This window comes from Panthera onca, chromosome B3, assembly GCF_046562875.1.
Source record: "Panthera onca isolate mPanOnc1 chromosome B3, mPanOnc1 haplotype 2, whole genome shotgun sequence".
In the NCBI taxonomy this organism is placed as follows: domain Eukaryota; kingdom Metazoa; phylum Chordata; class Mammalia; order Carnivora; family Felidae; genus Panthera; species Panthera onca.
Genome location: NC_138344.1, coordinates 15,833,194 through 15,856,688, shown reverse-complemented (window position 1 = coordinate 15,856,688; position 23,495 = coordinate 15,833,194).

The window sequence follows — 23,495 nt, the reverse complement described above, 5'->3', positions numbered from 1 at the left end:
AAAATAAGAGAAGGCTATCTGCATCCTAATGTACACATCAGTGGATGCAAGTTTGCAGAAGCGACGGGAACGCACTGAAACGAACATCTGCCGGGAAGGAGAAAGGAGACGGCTTAATCCCGATAGATGACTGCATCGTTGGCTGTGATCAAAACAAGAACAGATAAGTAAATTGAACTAGAAAAGGAAATGTAAGCCTCAAAACCTAGGAAGCAAGTGATTCAAATCTGAGACGGTTTTCTAGCTCAGCTCCCTCCCAGGTTCCAATGAAGACTGTCTCCCGTTCTAGAAAGACTGACAACCATTTGTTGATATCACAGTGCTGGCGAGTGCGGTCGTGACAGCCACATCACACTCCCTTACCCAGGGATTTTCCTTTCAGCGCCGAGTCCTGAAAGAATTGGACATACTGATTCTAGTAATTTGTTAGAAGGTAGCGATTCCTTTTTCCTCTCCCGTTAAAGGTGTTAATTATTGCATTTCAGAAAGCATAAAATATAGCAGCCGTGCTTACTGTCAGGTCGGCATGAGCTGTCGAGGTGTCTAAGTGTGCATATGTGGGAACATCTGACAGTGGGTGGTTTCGGTGTTTGCTTTATAAATACATCTGAATAAATGGCTTTTGAGTTAAAGTGGTTGGAAGTTAAGAGTTTAACTGAATTGACACATGAATTCATAGGAAGCGACTGGTTCTTGGAAAGCCAGTTGGGTTTGGCTTGGGCTTTGTCGGAAGCGTTTACCACAGGTCAGGGTATCTGGTGAGGCTGGGAAGGAGGAGAGGTGTAGGGCAGAAAGAGAAGAGAAAACAGGAGAGAGAAAGAAGTGGAAACAATGAATATTTATTCCAACTCAACCTTGACATATTCAGGGGCCTACATAATATTTAAATACTCAACCAGGGAAATAGCTTTCTCTTTCTTTCTTTCTTTCTTTCTTTCTTTCTTTCTTTCTTTCTTTCTTTCTTCTACCAATCTACCTACCTATCTAGATATAGAAATATAGAGAAATTTTTAATTGCAAGCAAAGAGGTTTCTTTTCTTTTCTTTTGTTTCTTTCTTTCTTTCTTTCTTTCTTTCTTTCTTTCTTTCTGCTCTGAAGAAATACTAAATTCATTTACCTGTCACGTTTGAGTTAGCCCCAAATGGTTTTGGATAGAGACCAGGGTAGAGGGCTACAATCCTATTTGCTTTTAATCAGCATAAAGTTATAAGACATAGATGCCTTCTTACTGACCCAGGGACAGTATAACCTCAGGGGGAAAAGTCACCCCAAAAAGGTCTGTCCCTTGCTTTACAGCTGGGTCAGCTCCTTAATCAGTCGCAGGGTGTTTTCTCTTGAAATGGCCATGAAAGCCTTTTTTCCGGGAATAGTTCACTGTTCTAGGGTTATGGTGAAGCAACATATGTAAAGTTTGATGCTCCTTGAGTTCAGGAGCGAGTCTTTTAACTTCCCCTTGTTAAGTTGGAAAGACGTCGTGGTGAATAGAAACATTCTTTTCAATTCAAAAGTTCTTCGCGAAGGGCGGTCTCTTTGCGGGGCTGGTTCTACACACGGAGGCTCCAGGCGACCTTTCCTAGGCTCCCAGGGTGGCTTTGTCTTGATCAAAATGGTTCTATTCACAGGAGGGAAGGTCTGTGACATCATCCTGCAGAAGAAAAATCCTCTAAAGAACAAGGTGGAAACAAAGATACCATTCTCTTTGGGGAAGGTGGGAGAAGAGGAAGAGAAAGAAGAGGGGCAAAGAAGGGAGGTGCCAGGGAGAAAGATGGACGAAGAGGAAGAAATAAGAGGCAAGAGTTAGAGACCGGACAGAGCAGGGAAAGGACTCTGCCATCCTCGATTTCTTTCCGAAGCACGGCCAGCAGGGGGCGCTGTCAATCCCATTTTGCAGATGAGGATGCTGAGCGGCAGGGGGAGCTCTCCCGCCCGCGCTCACACAAGATTTAGTCTGAGGTTGCCCTCCTCTCCCCGAGAGAGGGAAAAACCTGTGTTTCATTTTGATTAATCCTCAACAATACCCTTTAAAGCCAATAGTTAAGGTGCCCTCCTCCTTGACCCAAAAGAGAAGCTAGGCTGTATTCTGGAGCCCTTGGATCTTCCAAAGAAACAGTACAAGCATTAGATCTCTGCTGACCGAACCCGTTCCTCTGGTTTCCCAATAACATCAAGGTTCTTTTCACTTCGAGGGAGCAGGGAAAGGCAAGAGAGAATGATGGCGGAAATAAAACTCATGTAATTCAATGCTGCCTCTGGGATTTATTTATTGTTGATCGTGGCTGGGGAACTCTTTGTAGAGTACATATGTGCGGGGGTCATGAAGGTCAGAGTGCATATGCCCAAAGAGAGGTAGGACGGAGGGAAGCCTGATGAATAAGGAAAAGAATTGCAGGGAACAGAATCAATGGGGTGGAGACAGGATGGAGCATCATCAAACAAAGAAATTGAAAGCTCTCTGGGAGATTTATAGTTATATGATCTGCACCCAAGGGGGAAGTCTATAGAAGGCCACTCCTTGCCCATAAAAATGTATTAGGTGGTAATGGTCCCTGATGGTGCTGTGTTCCCTGACCAAGCATGACCCATCATATTTTGAGGGAAGCAGGAGAGACAAGGGGAGGGGTGGGTTCTCCACAGCCAGTGCTCCTGTCCGGTGGTGCAGGGAGTTCACTGCATTAGGACACCCTTGGCAGGTGGGGGCTGGGATCCCACCTGAGTTCTGCTCACCAAGCTGTCCACCCTGAAGAGGGCTGAGCTTTCCCGGAAGAAGGAATTCCTTAGCTATGAGCTTGTTTTCTGCCCAGCAGGATGCATCTTCCTTTTCTAATTGGCATTAAAGCATTGTGCGCACTAAGGTCTGCCCTGTGTGAAGCCAAGGAACCCTGAAGTGTTAGGGACTGCCAAGTCTGAAGATACCGTTTCTCTTCTCTGTGATCTCTCACTGTGTTAGACCATTCTTCCACTTATTTGGGCTCCCAGAAAGTCACCAAGGGTCAGACTCTGACCCTTGTAAGACTTTGGAGGTACTAACGTTCTTTAAAATGTGTGTCATAAAAGAAAAAAAAAAAAAAACGTTCCTTAATAGTGGCTCAAGCAGGATGTTTGTGTGTGCTTGGCTATATATAGCTTAATCACATAGATTACATTGTTTTATAGAGACCAGTCCGTTTGTAAAATTAGCGCTGGTCATTGCCACTGATCCGTTTTTAAGATCTGTTCGTAAGACCTTTCTGCTTCAGAAGCTCTCACGTGCAATGACCGACTAGATATGGACACTGGAGCGAATTATATTTCTTGACATAATCTCAATCCCTTTGCAATGTCAGCTTCTTTCTATGACTTCCTTATTCCCAAACAGTTCTAGGGTATTTTGACCAAAGTGCACAGATGAATGTCTGCTACAGAAGGCAGGAGGGAGGGGCGCCTGGGTGGCTCCGTGGGTTAAGTGTCTGACTTTTGATTTCAGTTCAGGTCATGATCTTGTGGTCTGGTGAGTTCCAGCCCCGAATCTGCTTGGGATTCTCCCTCTCTCCCTCTCTCTCTGCCCCTCCCCCACTCACGCACTCTCTCCCTCAAAACAAATAAATAAATTAACTTAAAAGAAACTTAAACTTAAAAGAAAAAGATGGAACAATTGAACATTGGCTACTTCCAGAATCAACTGAAATTCGTAATCTCTGGCTGATGGCTTTCAGAATCTCTTTTCCTGACAGATGGAGAGATTCGAAAATAATCTAAAACACATAAGCTTACTTACCACAATCAATCTGAACATATTTATTGGTTTGTTTTAGCTTAAAGAAAAAAGAAGTCAAACCTAAAGACTTTTTACACGAGTCAATTACTATAACATTTCCATTGTAAGCTTCAGGCTGAGGATGAAAACTTGTTTCAGAGCTAAGGGGACACAGAACTTGAACCTGAACAGAGAAAAGTTTTATACGTAGATCATTTAGAGAGCACATGTTTTTTTTTTTTTTTTTTTTGCTGCAGCTGGGGCAAGAAGATACTTTTCTTCCAACAGGAACAAGAGACATCTGAGAAGTGAATGAAATGTTTTAGTGTGTTTTACACATAGTCTGCCCCCTTAAAAAAAAAAAAAAAAAAAGACTCCCTCACTACCCGTTAGACATGCCAAGGGCGTCTCGTTAGAAGTCCTGACTTTAGAAACAGATTTGCAAGCCAGAATGTTCCAGCCCTGCAGTTGGATTGTGGGTTTTTAACCTTCACAAGTTTGGCCTTTGAGCAGAACTTGAGAAAGGAAGAAAGAAAAGAGGTAAAGAATGAAGAAGAAAAGCAAAATAAATCAAAAGCAGCTTTCTTGGTAACACCGACATCTCCAAGACCACGTGCGAAAGGACCGGGGCTCTAATGATATCAATTAGGCCCGACCCACTGGGACACTGGAAATCTATCGTACCCACGGAGTCTGCTCAAGTCCAGATGGAAAAGGTCATTAGCTGGGTACAGAATATTGCAAATTACCGGCCGAGGGTGATTCCCTGCCCCCAATACCTTCCACGTCCTGAAATAAATTATAACCAGTAATGCTTTCACATTGACAAGCTAATTCCACTTAGATTTTCCTTCCTAAATCAAGGAAACTGCTATTTTTTTTAAATATCATGGTGTGTTAGATGTTGATTTCTCCCTTCCTCCCTCTCTCCCTCCCTCTCTCTCTCTCTCTCATGTACACACCTACTGCCTGTTTTTTTCCAGCTTGGCTTCCCAGTTGGGATAGTGGTAGCAACCTAGGTGACTTCTCCACTGGAATGAGGATTCCCCAAAACATTTTCTCTGCAACTCTTTTAAGACATGGTGGGGATCTTCGCAGCAGTGGGTTGCGTTTGCTAAAACAGAAGCTGTAAACTGCTTAAGAAAGGCTCCAGCTTCCATATTTGTGTGGGAATATTTTGGCAGCCCTTCCAGGAGACGTCAGCTCTCCCAGGGCTGTGTTTGGGACGCGGTGTCCACCCGAAGGCATGCTCACAGGCTGCCAACCAGCGGCCCCCGGGCTCCCTATCCTCCCTCTGACAGCAGGCCTCCTGCCGAAACTGCCGAGATTCCCGGGTCCTCGCACAGGAGCTTTGCCAACTCATGCAAGCAAAACAGAATCCTGTTGCGCGAAGCGACTTGAGTCGTGGCCCCACTGAGCCTTTGGTGTTCGGCAAAATGCTGAATTATCCAAGAAGACTTCCTAGGATAAGGTCGCATCTCACTACTGCAACTCAGGAAACTGGACTCAGAAGGCTGGTGTGGTCCTCCTTCCTGGGACTCGGTTTGTGGGCTAGTAAAAGAAGCCTTCTCAGCATTTTTAGGTGACGCCTTGAGTTGGCTCTTGGTTCTTGTCGTTGTGGTTCAGAATACACTCTGGGATAATAAAACTTTGGCCAGTGCGTCTGCAGGGATTAATGAAAACGTGTGTATTGACCATCATCAGAAAAACAAGAGATGACAAGTGTTGGCGAGGATGTGGAAAAAAGGGAGCCCTTACGCACTGCTTGGTGCAGCCCCTATGGGAAGCAGTATGGAGGATCCTCAAAAAATTAAAAAAATAGAGGGGCGCCTGGATGGCTCAGCCGGTTAAGCGTCCGACTTTGGCTCAGGTCATGAGCTCGCAGTTCGTGAGTTCGAGCCCCGTGTCGGGCTCCGTGCTGTTGGCTCATAGCCTGGAGCCTGTTTCAGATTCTGTGTCTGCCTCGCTCTCTGCCTCTCCCCCGCTCACACTGTCTCTCTCTCTCAAAAATAAACGTTTAAAAATTAAAAAAAAAAAAAAATTAGAAGCAGAAGAAGCATGTGATTCAGCAATTCTACCTCCGGGCCTATATCTGAAGGAAGTAACATCATTATATGGAATCCCATGGAATCCCATTATGGTGAATCCCATGTTCACCGCAGCAATAGCTACAATAGTCAAGGGATGAGAACAACTTGAGTCCATCAATGCACGAACAGGTAAAGAAACCATGATATGTGTACACACATGAAATGTACCTAGATATGAATGCTCTTCAACCACAAAAGAAGGAAATGGTGCCATTTGTGACGACATAGATGGGCCTCTTGAAGGTATCATGCTAAGTGAAATAACTCAGAGCATGACAATGGCCATATGATCTCACTTACATGTGGGATCTTTAAAAAAAACAAGAACACCAAGCTTCTAGAAATAGAGATCCGAGTTGTGGTTATCAGAGATGGGGGGAGGGGTGGAATTGGATGGAGGTGACCAAAAGGTACAAATTTCTAGTTGTAAGATAAAGAAGTTCCGGAGAGGCAATATACAGCATGGTGAGCACAGTTCACACTACGGTATGGTGTATTTTAAAGCTGTTACGAGAGATCTTACAAGTTCTCATCACAGGGAAAGACACCTGTAACTAGGCGAGGTGATGGCTATTAACTAACCTCATTGTGGGATTCATTTTACAATATATACATATGTCAAATCGCTATGCTGTATACCTGAAATTTACACCATGTTATATATCAATTTTATCTCAATAAAACTGGGAAAAAATGTGTGTTTAAAAAATGAGCTTTCTGCAAATGGATACATAAGAGGGAGGTAAACTTATCATGCCATTTATTCACCTTTCTAAGGAACTATTCAGACCTTTCAGTCGCTGTTTGACTGCAGAATATTCTCTCTCCAGATATGTCTTTCCGCATTCACGAGGCAAGCACTTTCATCTGTCGGCCCTTGCCTTACTTTCTCTCTCTCTCTCTCTCTCTCTCTCTCTCTCTCTCATATTAGTCTTTCTCTCCTTTCCCAGGACATTCCTTGTTTTAGCACTAAAAGTCCCCACGTTCTGGGAACTCTATTAGTCCTGGGCAACCAGGAAGGTCGGTCATACCACACCCAGTCTATTGTTTCCAGCTCCAGGCCATTAGAAGATAAGCTTCATCCCAGAATCTTCTGAGGGACATTGCCATAATAACATACTTTAATTAAAAATTAAACTTTTCGGGGCACCTGGGCGGCTCAGTCAGTTGAGCGTCCGACTCTTGGTTTTGGCTCAGGTCACGATCTCACGGTTCATGGGATGAAGCCCCATGCAGAGCTCTGCGCTGGCAGCACAGAGAGCCTGCTTGGGATTCTCTCTCCCTCTCTCTCTGCCCCCTCCCCGCTCGCACTTTCTATTTACCTCGAAATAAACTTTAAAAAGTTAAACTTTCCGTGTGATTCAAAACCCGTACTTAGGAGGGCCTGCACAGATGCCTCTTAGCTTCCTGTCTATATATTTCAGAACGGAGGGCCCCTCTGGGTGGGGGAGTCTAGTGCCCAGGTAATGCTCAATGATACCATTAATCTAAAATAAAAGCACCACCGACCGTTGTGAACGTGAACAGCACTACCGACTGTTCACTCATCTAAATTTTACCCCCAGCGAGAGCTGAGGTCTTTCCTAGAGTGACCAGCATCCATCCACTTGGAGGACCCATCGAGAAAGGAGGCAGTGGCATCTATGGTAGGAAAACAGGAAAAGCAAGTGGCTCTCTCATTCTCAAATCAAATCTCTAGTCTGAACGTTCTTTACAGTATTTGAATTTATTATCAGGTCTTTAGCTGAACTTGAAGTTCATTTCCCCTGCTCCATCTGCTCTGGTGTTCTGACCCAGACTTTCTGGTTAGCTAGAAAAATGATACAATCTTGGCTTCAGAGGACTTGGCTTGAGCTGGCTCAAGTGCATCCTCAGTCTGGTCCTTTGTTTTTGCTGTTGTTGTTGTTGTTGTTGTTGTTCTTTGTTGATTGTTGTTGCTTTTTAATTTTTATTTTAGACAAAGAAAGTGTGAGCAGGGGACAGGGACAAAAGGAGAGAGAGAATCCCAAGCAGGAGTCATGCTCAGCATGGAGCTTGATACAGGGATTGATCCCACAACCCTAGGAGCATGACCTGAGCCAAACTCAAGAGTCAAACACTCAACCGACTAAGCCACCCAGATTCCCCTCAGTCTGGCCTTTTGGACAAGACTCTGGAGTGATGACTTCTAAAGCTTCGTCACTAACTGGGTCTATAAGATTGATTCCACGGGGCTGCAGTGTTTGCTAACTGGCTCACGGACCACCGCACCTGAGAAATGGTAAGTTCTCAAAATATATTCACTGAGACAAATCCCCCATGAGGTTTCTTCCTGCCTCTCTACTTACTTCCCTGACAACTCCTTTTCCTGACCCTTTATTGGCTTCTCCCCTTAGTTAACCAAAATTCTAGTGAGGGAACTTCATGTTGAGGATTTCTGAAATGTTGAAGATAACAGAGATTTCTGCCAGTGTATGTGATTAAAATCTGATGGTTCCAGACTCTCGTGTCGTGGTAGGAACAGCCGAACAGAGCTCCCATCTTTGCCATAGAGGCCATACAAAGAGGTGAAGAAATTGAGCTCTGGTGACAGGCATCTGCATTTGAGTCCTTGCCTGTGACTTCTCAGCCACGTATGAAGCTTTGGGCTTCATGCTTCATGCTTCAATGTCCTCATCTGCAAGAGGGTGGCAACAACCATGGGTAACTTTTGGAGTTGTTGATATGATACGTCCATATATGTAAATGCGTTAATGTATAAAATCTTGCCACACAGTAAGTGCTCAGAGAGCTCAGCGGGTTCAGGTAGGATGACGCCCTGAGCCTTTCTTCCCAGGACCTCAAATCATGACTGGTTTTCTCTGTACCTCCCTGCAAGCTAGCCCTGCCCTCTGCGTGCAGACAACATTGGTAATGCCCTAAAGCAGGTTCTTCTAGAAGCATCTCTTCTCTCCGCTCTCACAGAGAGTCAAAGTGATTTATTTAATTATAATTGGAACTCATTAAAATATAATATGCTTGGGTTTTGTTGATTATGTGCTTAACCTGGGCTCTGGATTTTTACCATGTTTCACTGAAAAACCTGGAGAATAGAATAATTAAAGCACTGGCGATTTGTGTACTTAACTCCAGTGATTTATTTTAGCATTTAATGGTTTTTTTTTTCTCAATCAATAGTGTAATTATGTTGACTATTCTAAAATGTAAATTCCTCTGGTTTGCGAGATGTGCATTTGCTACTCTTCCTGCAATATTTTTTATTGCTATTGCAGTGAATTGGTTAACTCCTAGCTTAGTATAGGTGGACTATTTAGAGATAGGGACATAAAAGAGGGATACTATTTTAGGATTTGGGGGCAAATCCAGGGACATGCATAGAATACTATAGTTAGGGGGCATCTAAACTTTGCCATAGGTATAGGTACTTTTAAATCTCAGTCCTTGGGGTAGAAATTTTAGCCTGCCCAATATGTGATGGTTTTTTTCAGCCTTCAGTTATGTGTCAGGCTTGTGAGCCATTCGTTATTGTAAATCTCTTTGTATCTTGTTTCTATGGAATGACTAATACAACCACCCTATGTTGTCCTCTGTTCCTTCCTACCCTGCACTAATTTAATTCCAGAATTCTTGTTTATGCCATACATCCATTTAACTGCGCTGGGAGTGCCATTTAGCAATTGTGGCATGGGCTCAAATTTAGCACAAGCACACGTGATTTCTTCACGTGCTGCCTCCCCAGCCCCTCCTCCCTCTGTCTGTGTTCTCCCAGGTTGAATGGCTTTTGGTCTTCAATCTTGACCCCCCCTCTTTGACTCTTCTTCCTTGGTTCACTAGTCTCTTACCAACTTCTGACCTTTCTTCCTCCGACATGTCCCCAAATGTCTCAGAAGACTTGGACAAAATGTTATTATGGAAATGAAAAAGCATATGCTAAGGAGTAAGAAGCAGAATAGATATGCCACCAGCAAAGTCATAGACATGGATGGCAGGCCTGAGAAACAAACAAAAAATTAGAAACAAAGAGATAAAATTGATTATCTGAGAAGAGATGATCTGGTGTAGTGATAATCAGTGCACTTCCTAAAGGAGGAACACAAATGTTTAGACAAATATACCAAACAACGACAACAAAAATTAGTTTGATCGATGGATAAAGATGCATAAGCAATGAAATAGCAAGAACAAGGGAAAAAAATTCAGATAAAATGAGAGACTCAAAGCTAATCTTATCTTTTCAACGAGTACGTGGTTGTTACTCTTTGGATTTTAGCAGAGCATGCAATTTATGGTGCTTATTTGTTAATTTATGGTAACGTTGGACATACACTATCATCAAAGACTGACCTCTTATGATACATACTCCGTAGTGAAGGAAAGGTCAAGGTTTCCTTATTCCTAAAATTTAGTGCTTCTCCCGTCATGGGAGTCTTTGTTGTCATTCATACTGACGGAGTAAAAATCTAAAAACAAAAACATAAACAAAACTCTCTGGTGCTCCATGCAAAACCTTCTATGATGTGTTCAATACTAATCTGCCCGGCTTTTATATTTACTACACACATGTAAGAAACTTCCCTTGAGTCTAAACATTACCGCTCTATTCTATCCTGCACATATTCTTTAGACAACAAGTCCCACACTCCACATCTCTACACCAGGAGTTCCCAATTGATGGTTGGGGTGGGGGACATTTTACAACCTCTGGAGACATTTTTGGTCATCACAACTGGAACATGCGGGGGATGGTTGCTACTGGCATCTAGTGGGTAGAGGCCAGGGATGTTGCTCAACATCCTGCAACGTACTGGGAAACCCCCAAGAAAGATTTATCCAAATCAAAATGTCAATAGTGCCAAGGTTGGGAGACACTGCTCTGCACCCTGAGCGCTGAGTGTAATGATTTTCTGTGCAGTTTATTTTTAATTGATTGACAGAGGCTGAATCAGAATACCTCTCTTCCCTCTCTCTCCCCCTCCCCGCCCCCGTCTCTGAGAATTAATACTGTAGGTCATTTACTGACTACAAGCTTAGTTTTTCAAAACACGTTCATAACCCTTGCTTCATTTGACCATCAAACTTGATGGTACCAAGAGGAGAAGCTAAGAATATTACCAGAAATAACCCTGGATTTAGGGTGTGGTTTGAATCTGACTTCTGACTTACTAGCTGTATAAGCATGGGAAAAGCCAAAAAGCACCCGGGTAATTTTCCATTGTTAAAATGGCGGCATAAAATTGTGTATATACTTTATATATACTTGATTTCTAAGACAAGGACCTGGGCTCAACCATTATGGTAGCATCCCTATGTTATCGGAAACTGAGATTCAAATGTTAATTCAAGCTCTCACTGTGATATGCTCTATAAAATCTGCAGAAGACGACTCCATCCTCTCAACTCCACACAATAAGCTGAAACTTCAATTTATTGAAGGGTTTTTTTTTGCCTTGTTATTGTTGTCATTAATTTGTATGGGCATTTCAATGTGACTATGAACATCAGGCACAGATAACTTATAGTCAAATGGATCCCTCACTTCTCCCCCTTTTTAAATCGACAAATGACCTTACCCAGGTGTGGAGGTGAGCCCATAGGCACAGCATGACCCTAATCTGAAATATAGTTCTTTCATTTTCTTGGCTGCAAAATATGATTTTTCCTACCTTACACCTTCACTTTCTGAACTGCTTCAGAAACACATCTGTTTTCTATCCGTTGAGGGAGAAAAACATGAATGCTTTATTATGCCCTATATAATCGACTACGTTACATTGCTTATGGGCTGTGTATTTGGTGTAAAAAAATGCTCTAAAGTCTCTAGAGGTACACAGACCTAGGCAGATCTAGAAAAGAAAGCTTCCATGGACAAGGAGATGCCAGGGGGCATCCCTCAGATCTTTGAGCGGTCAGACTCAGGGGTCCAATCTACTCCTTTCAAGACTGACAAGTGATCGCTTAATCCTCTAATAAATTTTATTTATAGAGGAGCACTTAAGATTGCAGGCCACCTGCACACATCTGTTTGGAAGAGCCAGTAGGATCTGGACAGTGCTCTCATTCTATAGTAAGTGAGATAAATCCAAGTAAGTAAAGGTGGGAGGGACTCAGGCCCTTTGCAGTGTATTCCCTGGACATATCCAAGGCACTCTCCATTACTGTATTAGATTCCTCTCCAGACCAGAAGGCCGCCATGATCAAGGCAACCAATCCTTCCAGTACAATTCTGCCAAGAAACACTTCTCAATGCCTGACTTGTAACCTAATGAGACTCTAAGTACTATTATGGTCCACCGATAACGCTTAGCTTAGTCTTTTTTGTTTTTAACTTTTCGGAGAATAAAAACGTATCTAGTGGCCAAGTCCAAGTTCACATATATTCTTTTTTTATTCATGAAAGAGACATCTTTTCAACTTTTTTCTTTTGGTGGACTCTTCGGGAAAAATAGCCTTCTAAGGAAGAGGGCAAAAACACTGCATGAAATTGAACAGAGGATTTGAACAAGTAATTTACAGAGGAGGAAACCTGAATGGGCAATAAATATATCAAATATTCTCAATTATATTACTAAAACAAAATAATAATAATAATTATTATTATTATTATTTAGAGAGGGAAAGAAGAGGAGAGGCAGAGGGAGATGGAGAGAGAGAATCTTAGGCAGTTTCAGTGTCCAGTGTGGAGCCCGAAGCCACCATGAGATCACGACCTGAGCCGAAATCAAGAGTGGGATGCTTCCCTGACTGAACCACCAGGCGCCGCAAAATAAAATTTTAATGAGATACATTTTTACTCCCATCAGATTGGGGAACGTTATATGTTTGACAATTCCAAGTGTTGGCAAGGATATGAACAAAAGAACTCTTACCGATTGCTAGTGACACGGCTGACTGAAACTAGTTGGAAAAAGATTTAACAATATCCGGATATCCGGTTAAGTCAAAGATGTCTGTATTTTATCACCTAACAATTTCATTTCTCACTATATATCATGGAGAAACTCTTTTACATATATACTGGAAGGCATGAAAAAGAATATTCTGAGAAGCATTGCTTATGAAATCACAAACTTAAAAATAGTATCACAGCCATCCGCAGAAGAATGGGAAAGTGTTGTATTATGTTCACAGAATAGAATACTTTCATCCATGGAAGTGAGCTAGAGTCACAGGTGGTAATATGATTGCATCTCAGATAGAAAATGCTGAAAAAGAGAAAAAATGCAAATTTCCCAAGAGTGTATATAATATCATTTATAAACCCTTTTACCCCATATTAAAAAACTCTCTCTCTATTATTAATTAATCTGTTAATTTTTAATAAAAGTTCAGAGGGATGCACAGGAATGATAACAAATTAAGAACAGGGTTAATTCTCGTGGGGAAAGAGGACTATAAGAAGCATACCCTTCGAATATTTGATTTACTATGCTGCATGGCTAGTATACAGGCAATCATAATTTCCTTTTCACTTATTGCTGCATGCTTTATATAACTTAAAACTTTTAAATACTATTGAGTATTGTTTCACACTAGTTTTGTGAATGTCACGTTTCCCTTTTTTTCTTTTTTCCTTTTTTTATAGCAAAATCTGCTTGAGCCTCCACTTGCCAATGTAGATAATAAACCAATCTAAGTTTGTCTGGGGTCTGATACTTTTTAAGAAGGTACCTATGAGAGAAATCAAGACCACAATGACCCTACGTATTTTCCTGAGCAAATGCTCTACAAATTACAATGGGGAAGCCAGAGAGAGTACAAATTAAAAAAAAAAAAAAATCAAGTATTTGGTTACATTAAGTTTCAGATGTCTATCTGGCAGCCGAGCTGAGGTACTAAGTCAAATATTTGGCATGAATCTAGAACCCAGAGATGCGGTTGAAGATTAAACTATGGGGATCATCCCCTGATCACTGTTGTGTAGAACCATGGTAAGTATCAAAGGATAAAGAGCCAATCCCACCAACACTTCCAGAAAAGATTCCTGAGAAGGCAGGAGAGGACAGGAAGGGGAGCCCACGTGGGGAGAGTGGCCCCCGGTTGGAGGAGACACCCCCTCCCCCACCACAGTAGGAAGACGGAGGAAAGAAGGGCACAGGAAGACTTCGGAGTTTTGAGGAAGGTTCTCCTCCAGTGGGCGTCTTCTTTTTCATCTATAAATCATAGAATGAGTTGAGGAGGCGACAAGTCGAGGGCTTGACAAGAATGGGAAACAGTTGATATGGCCTCGTCCCGTTTCAAAGCAGGAGAGTCTGTTTACTAGAAACACAATGTACAGCTGTGAGGCAGTGCTGTGGGCACAGAACAGATGGGTTTGTAAACCGGTGGACCGAGACTCACACGCAGCTCTGATTCTAAAGCTGAAGCCGCCTATACACCTTCTTCCCTTCCTCCCCTGATTGGTACTATTATGGCCTCTACATGGGAACTTGATAGCTGCTGCTGCTTGCTTCCGGTTCCCTTTCTTCTTCCCATTCACTGCTCTTAACTCACCACTCTGTCCCATCCACATCCCAGCATGCAATCCAGCATCCTGGATAAATGGCTTGGAACCTCCCTGAGCCAAGCCACGGTTGTGGAAGTCGGCACAGGGGATTTGAGTTGTGCAGAACTATACCTTCAAGCGTGATGGGCGTCTAGCATTATGTTTTTGTTATTTATAAAAGCACATGTGTTGTATTTCAAACTGTGGATTTTCATCAGAAGAAACGGAATGCACTGTGGAAAGGAGGTAAGACCGTATATTTTTGTGCACTGACTCAATACGCCTTTTCTATATTTTATAGGGAGTTGATGTATATGTATATGGAAGTATGCATGCGCATGTTATATGTATGTGCATATGCTCTATAGAATGCACACACATGTGTATATATCTACACACATATCTACACACATATCTACACATATGTATACACACATATACATATATACATGTATGTACATATATACATATATACACCCATATGTATGTACATATATACATGCATATACACATACACATATACATATATACATACATATAAACATACATGTGTATATATATAAATATATATACATATATATATATACACATACATATCTATACATGCCTCCCTACAAAATGGAGAAGAAACATATTGTTGATATGCAAAAACCTATGGTCTTACCTCCCTTCTACAGTGTTTGTCTCTCCCTCTAAAGAACATCGGTGTTCCGAAATAAAACACCTTCATAAGAAGGAGAGAGACAGACCATTGTGAACATATTTAACAACTGACATGGTATGGCCAATGACAGAATAGATGATAGCTGAACCATTATTTTGGCCAAACTGAAGCACACTGCTGAATGTCGGCCCTGCCTGTGTGCTCCCAGGACCGCGCGAGGTACAACGATGGATCCAAAATAAGATACAGACTTTCCATCAAGAAACTCTGCATCTTGATAGCCCACATGACAGAGGTCACCATTTCTGCATTAAAAGGAAAACCGCTGAGGGTCGTAAGCCTTGGGTTTTTCAGGACAGTTCTGATTCCTATTACTCAGCTCCGTTAGTCACCGTATTATTCTGAAATTCTGGCATTTCACTCTGTAACCTACACCTCACATACATCCCCTTACACTCAGCAGTGGTGCGGAAACCTTTGTCAGCGTTTTGATTTGTGGTTCAAGAGATAGATTCCCATAGGATGGATAACAGTGATCTAGCTTTTATCTGAACATGCACATATGTGTTTCTTTTTTTTTTTTTTTTAAAGAGAAAAGCACTAATGCATATGCAATAAATTCTAAGTAAAGACTTATGGTTTCAAGTATCAAAAACTTTTCTCCGGACCTCTTTTGGGCCTCAACCAGCCTATTTGACATGAATAGCTCCCATTGCGCCACTAACTGCTGAGGCCACTCTCGGCTGGCAGATGGGAGGAAAGATAAATTGATGAATGCAAACAGGCAAAATAAAGAGAATGTGTTCCTATGACCTTCAGATTCTCTTGATTTACTCCTGGGTTGAAAGAACATAAAAGTTACTGCAAAAGCATTTCAAAAATTATCATGACATCGGGAACCAAACAACTTAATTAACAGTGAAACATGTTTATGTTTGGAATTCTGATGATTCTATCCTTGATAGCTACACCGATGATACAGATTAGTATGAAAAGTATGCAGGAAACCTATTTCCAATGCATAAAAACATCGAAAGACTTTGAAGGTTATTATCAAATCTACTTTTCATTTTCCAATTAAAAAAAAAACTTGTGGCCTTTAATTCTTTCCTTCACTCACAACAAACATACACGTTCAATATTGTGATGATTTACAAATCGAGTGCCGAAGAAGTTAATATCATTAATTCATTTACTAAGCATACACCAACAATGGACTGAACACCGCAACCCAAAGAAAGTGAATTGAATTACTGACAGTATTTCCTTAATTCACTCAAGAAGAGAAAAAATGAAATAATTAGAGCTAATATAGGGTATGATGAAATAGAATTGCTACGTAAAAGGGAAAAAGAGAATGGTTGAGGGAATTAAAATACAGAGGAAGTATCCAAGCATCAGCAAAGACTCCAAGCAGTAACGACCAAGCATATTTGCAAGACCTCTATGCTATCTGCTTCAAGATGGCCAGAGCAATATTGGGTTTGTCCCCATCTGTCTGATACATGGAAAGAGCTCAAAGCCTCTTGCTTAATGAATAGATGAGATGCAATGTGTAATGGGGAAGGGGTGGGGGGGGCGTGGGTAATCTACCTGAAGGTGAAGTGGATGACAAAGGTTAAAGCTGAAGCATGGCCAGATCATGGAGTCTCCAATGCAAGATGAAGCAATGCAGCCATTATCTTATATGCAAGCAACGGGGTTGGGGAGGTGGGAACTGCTTCTAGTAACAGAAAATAGATCCTGTTGGACCAAACTTCTAAGAGAGAACAACCATAAACTCTGGGCAAAACATAAAAAGAAACTTCCTAAAGGTACTGGGAGGTGAATAAAAGAGATAATGGGCAAGAGCTGACACTTGGAAAAAGGGAATAGTTCCTGGGATGCTTCATTGTACGTGTCGTCACCGCTGCACTGCAGAGGGCCCAGGGCAAAGATTATTTCTGGGTGTTATTTTGTGCAGGTGTTTCCAGATAAGATCAGCATTTGAGTTGGTGGTCAGTAAAGTAGATTGCCCTCTCCAGGGTCAAGAGTGTGGATGCCCATCATCATTTGAGGGTCTGAACAGAAAAAAAAGGAAGAGGAAAGAGAAATTCACCCTTTCTTTTTTCCTGTTTGCTTGCATGTGCTAAGACATCAGTCTTCTCCTGCCCTTGACTGGACTGTAGACATCATTGGCTCCTCCGATTTTCAGGCCTTTAGACTGGAACTGGAATTAACCCATCTTCGCTGAATCTCCAGTTTCAGATGGCAGATTGTGGGACTTCTTAGCCTCCATAATAATTACGTGAGCCAATTTGTCAATCTTCCCCCTCCAGTATATATTCTATACATGTACTATATATTCCATATATATACACTATATATATATTCATATATAAATATATGTGTGTGTGTATTTGTTTCCCCTTTGAGTTCTTCACTGACACTTTTGTTGTTTCGTAACATGTTCAGTCTCCACATTTGTGTTTTTTCCAGTTTCCTTCTCATAATTGACTTCTAGCTTCATATTGTTGTGGTCAGAAAAGATACTTGATATGATTTCAGTCTTCTTAAGTTTATTGAGACTTGTTGTGTGGCCTGACATGTAATATATCTTGAGGGATGTTCCAGGTACACTTGAGAAGAATGTGCTTTCTGCTTTTTGGATGAAATGTTCTGTATATACCTATTAAGTCCATTTGGATTAAGGTGTTGCTCAAGGTCATTGTTTTCCTATTAATTCCCTATCTGGACGAACTATCCATTGATGTAAGCAAGGTGTTAAAACCCCCTACTATTGTATTACTGTCAATTTCTCCCCTTGTGCCTGTTAATATTTGCTTTATATATTTAGGTGCTTCTGTGTTGGGTACATACATATTTACTAGTGTTTTATCAACTTGCTGGATTGTCCCTTTATCATCATGTAATGTCCTTCTTTGTCCTTTGTTACAGGCTTTATTTTAAAGCCATTTGCCTGATATAAATATTGCTACTCCCACTTTCTTTTCATTTCCATTTGCATGGGATATCTTTTTCCATCCCTTCATTTTCCGCCTGTGGATGCCTTTAGATCTAAAGTGAGTCCCTTGAAGGCAGCATATAAATGGGTCTTTTTTGTTGTTGTTAATTCATTCAGCCACTCTATGATTTGTGATTGGAGCATTTAGTCCATTTATATTTAAAGTAATTTTTAAAATATTTTTTAATGTTTATCCATTTTTAAGAGACAAAGACAGAATGCAAGCGGGGGAGGGGCAGAGAAAGAGGGAGACACAGAATCAGAAGCAGGCTCCAGGCTATGAGCTATGAGCTCTGAGCCCGACAGGGGGCTCGAACTCACGAACCGCGAGATCATGACCTGAGCCAAAGTTGGACGCTTAAACCGACTGAGTCACCCGAGTGCCTCTAAAGTAATTATTGATAGCTACGTATTTATTGCCAGTTTGTTCATTGTTTCCTGGTGGGTTTTGTGGTTCTTCTGTGTTCCTTTCTTCTTCTCCTGCTCTCTTTCCTTGTGATTTGATGGCCCGCTTTAGTGCCACGTTAGATTCCTTTCTCTTAATTTTTTGTGCATCTATTATCGTCTTTTATAGGGTTTTGGCTTTTGGTTACTGGGAAGTTCATATGTAACATCCTATGTATATAGCAGTCTGTTTTAAGTTGTTGGTTAAGTGTGAACACGTTCTAAAAGCACTACACATTCACCCCTACCATATTTTATCCTTTTGATGACATCTTTTACACATTTTTCTTTTGTGTATCCCTTAACTAATTATAGTAGATATAGTTCACTTTACTACTTTTGTGTTTTAACTCTTGTGGTTCATAAGTAGTTGATTTGCTCTGTTTGCCTTTACCAGTGAGAATGTTTATTTATTATATTTTCTTATTTCTGGTTTCAGCCTTTCCTTTCTACTTAAATAAGTCCCTTTAACATTTCTTGTAAACTTATTTTGTGGTGATGAGCACCTTTGCTTTTGCTTGTCTCAGACACTCTTTATCTTTCCTTCAATTCTAGTGATCACCTTGTTGGATAGAATATTCTTGGTTGTAAGTTTTTTCCTTTCAACATTTTGCATATATCACACCAGGTTTTGTATTTTCTTAATGGTTTGGTGTTTGGAGGCAAAATATATATTACAGCTTGGGATACTAATGTCAAATATTTTAGTTATAACCTTCAAGGAAGACCATGAGATTTTTTGAGACTGTGCTCCAAAGAAACTAGTTAGACAAAACTCAGAATGATTTTGTGTTTTGGATGTTCCTTGTTACTTCTAGGAAAATCTTAGAAGAGAGAAAACTTGAGCAAGGATGTGCTCATGCACAGGCAAAATGGAATGAAATTGAGCTCTGGGGATTAAAGAATGCCTTAAATTTAAACCAAATGGAAATTCAAAATTTGGGAGCCTTTGGGATGGAAGAGCTTCGCTGCTTCTATAGACAAAACAGCAAGTAATGAGGTTTTAGACTTTTCTCAAGTATATGTCATTAAGATTTGTCAGCCAGAATATATAACTTAAAGGTTCGTCCAAATAAAGACCAAATGATGGGTCTTTTCATTCAAGCTTGCTGCTTCAGAGGACCTGAAAGAATCATGATTAAAATAAAGGAGAGAGAAGTAATCCAAACACAGAAGCAAGAAACCAAAATTGAACAAAGAGTCTCCAGACTTAGGTCTAGAAGAAAGTTTCAAGTGTTTTCTTGCACATGGAACTGGCTAGAAGCATGTAGACTAAATGTCTACTAAGTCTGAGGTAATTGTATTGCCAAAGAGACTATAAACCAACTTTACAAATGCCTGTGATTTTTCAATCCCTGAAACAATGTTCCTCTTATGCCTTTAACAGTTACAAAACTCTCCAGGAATTGAAATTTTTTTCTCATCTTCTTCCGTTGTGGTCCCAAAAGGTAGAGGAAAAGAAGAAACTCTCTAATGGTGAAGCCAGGACTCCTGGAACATAATGGACGAGAGCGCTCCTCACAGATCATGAATCAGGACCTAATCAAGGACCTTTGCTGCCAAGTCAGGATTGTTTACCACAGCTGCCTAGCTGGATATGGCAACCACTGTGAATCACTGATTTCTTTGTGTTTTCCACTTGCTCCTTTTCCCGATGGGAATTTTGGTTGAGCTTATCATGTTCTTCTTTCACCGCGATATACTGGATTGGAGTGAAGGACAGATAACTTATCTATTAGTTTATAGATTGCTGAACTGCAAGAAACCATAGCCAGCCTTGATGAAGGGAAATCCACATCATCCACGGGCCTGGGGCTTTGAACTGGTTACAGTTAGTGAATGAGATGCTGAGGTTTTCTCCTTGAGTGGAGGTAAATATCCGTCAAGAAGGGGGTACATGGTTTGATTGGCTGTGAAAGGCAGACCAGGGTAAAAGCCTGGTTTTCACTCAAATTTCAGTTCCCGGGCTTTCTAATTTGTCCACTTTGTCCTTAGGGTGGCCGTGGCCAGTCAGCTAGAGGTTATATATCCCTCATCCCTTGGGGCTCAATATGGCCATGAGTCCAATTCTCATCAGTGACACATAAGCAGAAGTGATGGGACCAAATTGCATATAGCTTCTTTAGAAAGAAATTGATTTTTTTCCACTTTTTTTGATCCTGCGTTGATCATAGACAGGAACCATGAGAGGGAAAGAACCCGGGAGCCTGAGTGATCCCTTGTAGCGGAGTAACCGGGCTATACTGCCCTGCCCGCCCCCTTCACCTGGACTGTTGCTTGAGAGTATCTTTATTACACAGTTTCTTTTTTTTTTTTTTTTACAACATCTTAGTCTGTACTCTAAACCATATAAAGGCTCCTTTTGAGTACACATAGTTTGCACCTCAGATGCTTAATTTAGGAACCAACCCATAGACAAAGGGCAATGTCACTGTATTGTGAGCCTTAAGCCAGAGTTTGCTGCCTCAGTGATCCTTACAGTTCAACCCCTTCGACTTCTCTTACCTCCCTCCTAGGTTACAACTACTGAGGATTAGCCAAGTTTGAGAATCCTGGGCCATGTTACCAATAAGCCAGTACAGGGAAAACTGAGGATTCTGGGTATTTAATTTCTACCTTTCTATCAGATCCTCCTTTCACAAAATTAAACGGATGAGAGAATTGTAATGGGACAAATTCTGCTTTTGCACTTCCCTCTGCTCTCTCCCAGCAGACTGGAGGGGGGCCCATCACCCCTAAGAGCTAGCACAGGCAAATAATTACTTCGAAGTTCATTTGATTTCCATTCTACCCCTTCTCCTCCCACTTATCTAAACTGGTTTGGTTGGTCAGCTTTCTCTCTCTTCTCTTTTGGGTATTAGATCGAATTCTGTTATCTTTTTTTCTCCCTCTTCTGCTTTGTACTGTCGACTATAAATAAGTTTCCTATCTAGAATTTTCAAAATAATATTTGTACATCATTGTACATATGTATTTAATCTCTGGATAACTTCCTGTTATATATGACCATAGGTACACGCTATGTACATTTTATCTCCTGGATTAGTTTCTTCTGGTAGCTGGCCATTTTCTCCAGAGTTTTCTTGACAAAGTAGGTAGGTAAATTTCGAGGCCTTAGGCATTCCCTGTCAGTCCTGTACCATTCCTGGGTTTTGTCTCATGCAAGAGAAGATGCTGCAATTGATTTGGCTCGTGGTTTGCAGATTACAACATAGAACATAAATCTCTTTCCACACTGTCGTACGTCTCTATTAGGATGGTTTCTCCATGCTTCACACGTATTGCAGACAGCCCAGTATTTTCATCCCTGAATACTGAATACCATGTGGCTTTTGAAGACATTTACTGTCTATCATGTCTTTTCTTTCTCACCATCTGCCCAAATTCAGACCACTCTTTTTTTTTCCTTTTTTTTTAATTTTTGAGACTTTAATTTTTATTTTTATCAATAATGAATCATACTGTATATATTTATCTACATCTCCCTTTTTCTTTTTTTTTTTAATTTTTTTTTAACGTTTATTTATTTTTGAGACAGAGAGAGACAGAGCATGAACAGGGGAGGGGCAGAGAGAGAGGGAGACACAGAATCGGAAGCAGGCTCCAGGCTCTGAGCTGTCAGCACAGAGCCCGACGCGGGGCTTGAACTCACAGACAGTGAGATCATGACCTGAGCCGAAGTCGGACGCTTAACTGACCAAGCCACCCAGGCGCCCCGACATCTCCCTTTTTCTTACTCAACAGTTTATCATTCTTTTAAGTAACTGCAGAATGTTATATAGTACTGATGTGCCATAATTTAAGCTCCTCCTTCCTGATCCAATTTAAAGATTATCTCCTTCACAAACTTTCTTTCAAACCCTTTAGCTCACATGGACTTTCACATCTGACAACTTTTACACACATGGTCTGGAACACTGTTCTATTTATGTATTTATTTATTTACTTATATTTATTTTAATTTTTTTTAACGTTTATTTGTTTTTGAGACAGAGAGAGACAGAGCATGAACAGGGAGGGTCAGAGAGAGAGGGAGACAGGCTGAAACAGGCTCCAGGCTCGGAGCTGTCAGCACAGATCCCGACTCGGGGCTCGAACTCACGGACCGTGAGATGGTGACCTGAGCCGAAGTCGGTCACCCAACTGAATGAGCCACCCAGGCGCCCCTGGAACACTGTTCTGTACTGGGCTATACTTTGTGCATTTGTATGAAATCGTAATCCCTTGAAAGTAGTGACTTAATTTTCCTTTTATTCTTGTGGTATCTAGGACACAAGATGAGGCAGTAGATACCATAATCCCATCAGTTGCAGGAACTATTTTAAACATCTTTATCTACCCCAGTATCGAATACAGTGCCTGATATTGGAAAGTGCCCAATAAATATTTAGTCATATGAATAAACGTAAGCGTGAATGACTCCTTAAGCTTGATACACTTATTTTGGGAATATCTTAATCTTCCCTAACTCCAATATTTGAATTAAAATGTAACATCCTGTAATCACCTATCCCTTGGCTCTCTCTGCTAGGGCTGTTCTTACACAAGAGAAGATTGCATGTGTGTGACATTGACAATAGTTTCTATTTATAGCACATCCAGAAAAAAAAGAAAGAAAGCAAAGTGAAAAATCTTATAAATTATTTTTTTTTGAGGGGGGGGAAGGTTGGGAAACTACTTTCAAACTAAACACAATCTTGTAAATTAATTCTCAGGTGAAGGCAAAAAGGAAGACATTCAGAGTTCAAAACTAGCCCAGAAACAGGAGGGAGGCGGTAACAGAGGCCACACTTTAAGAATACTAGAAAAGATTTTCTAACAAATTAGGCCCCAGATGAAACCGCTCCTGATGTTATAGGCCATCATTATGCACGGCTATGGAACACTGGTATGCATTAATAATAAAGATCAGTGTCGCCTTCTAGGGAAAAATAGAGTCTTCTTTTAATTAACTTAAATTTTTTATCAAATTGATTGAAAAGCTCTTATCCTTTTTAATTTGTTTCTTCTTCTTCTTCTTCTTCTTCTTCTTCTTCTTCTTCTTCTTCTTCTTTTTCCCCAGTATTTGGTGCCTGGGCTCAGAGCACATTTATCCTTGC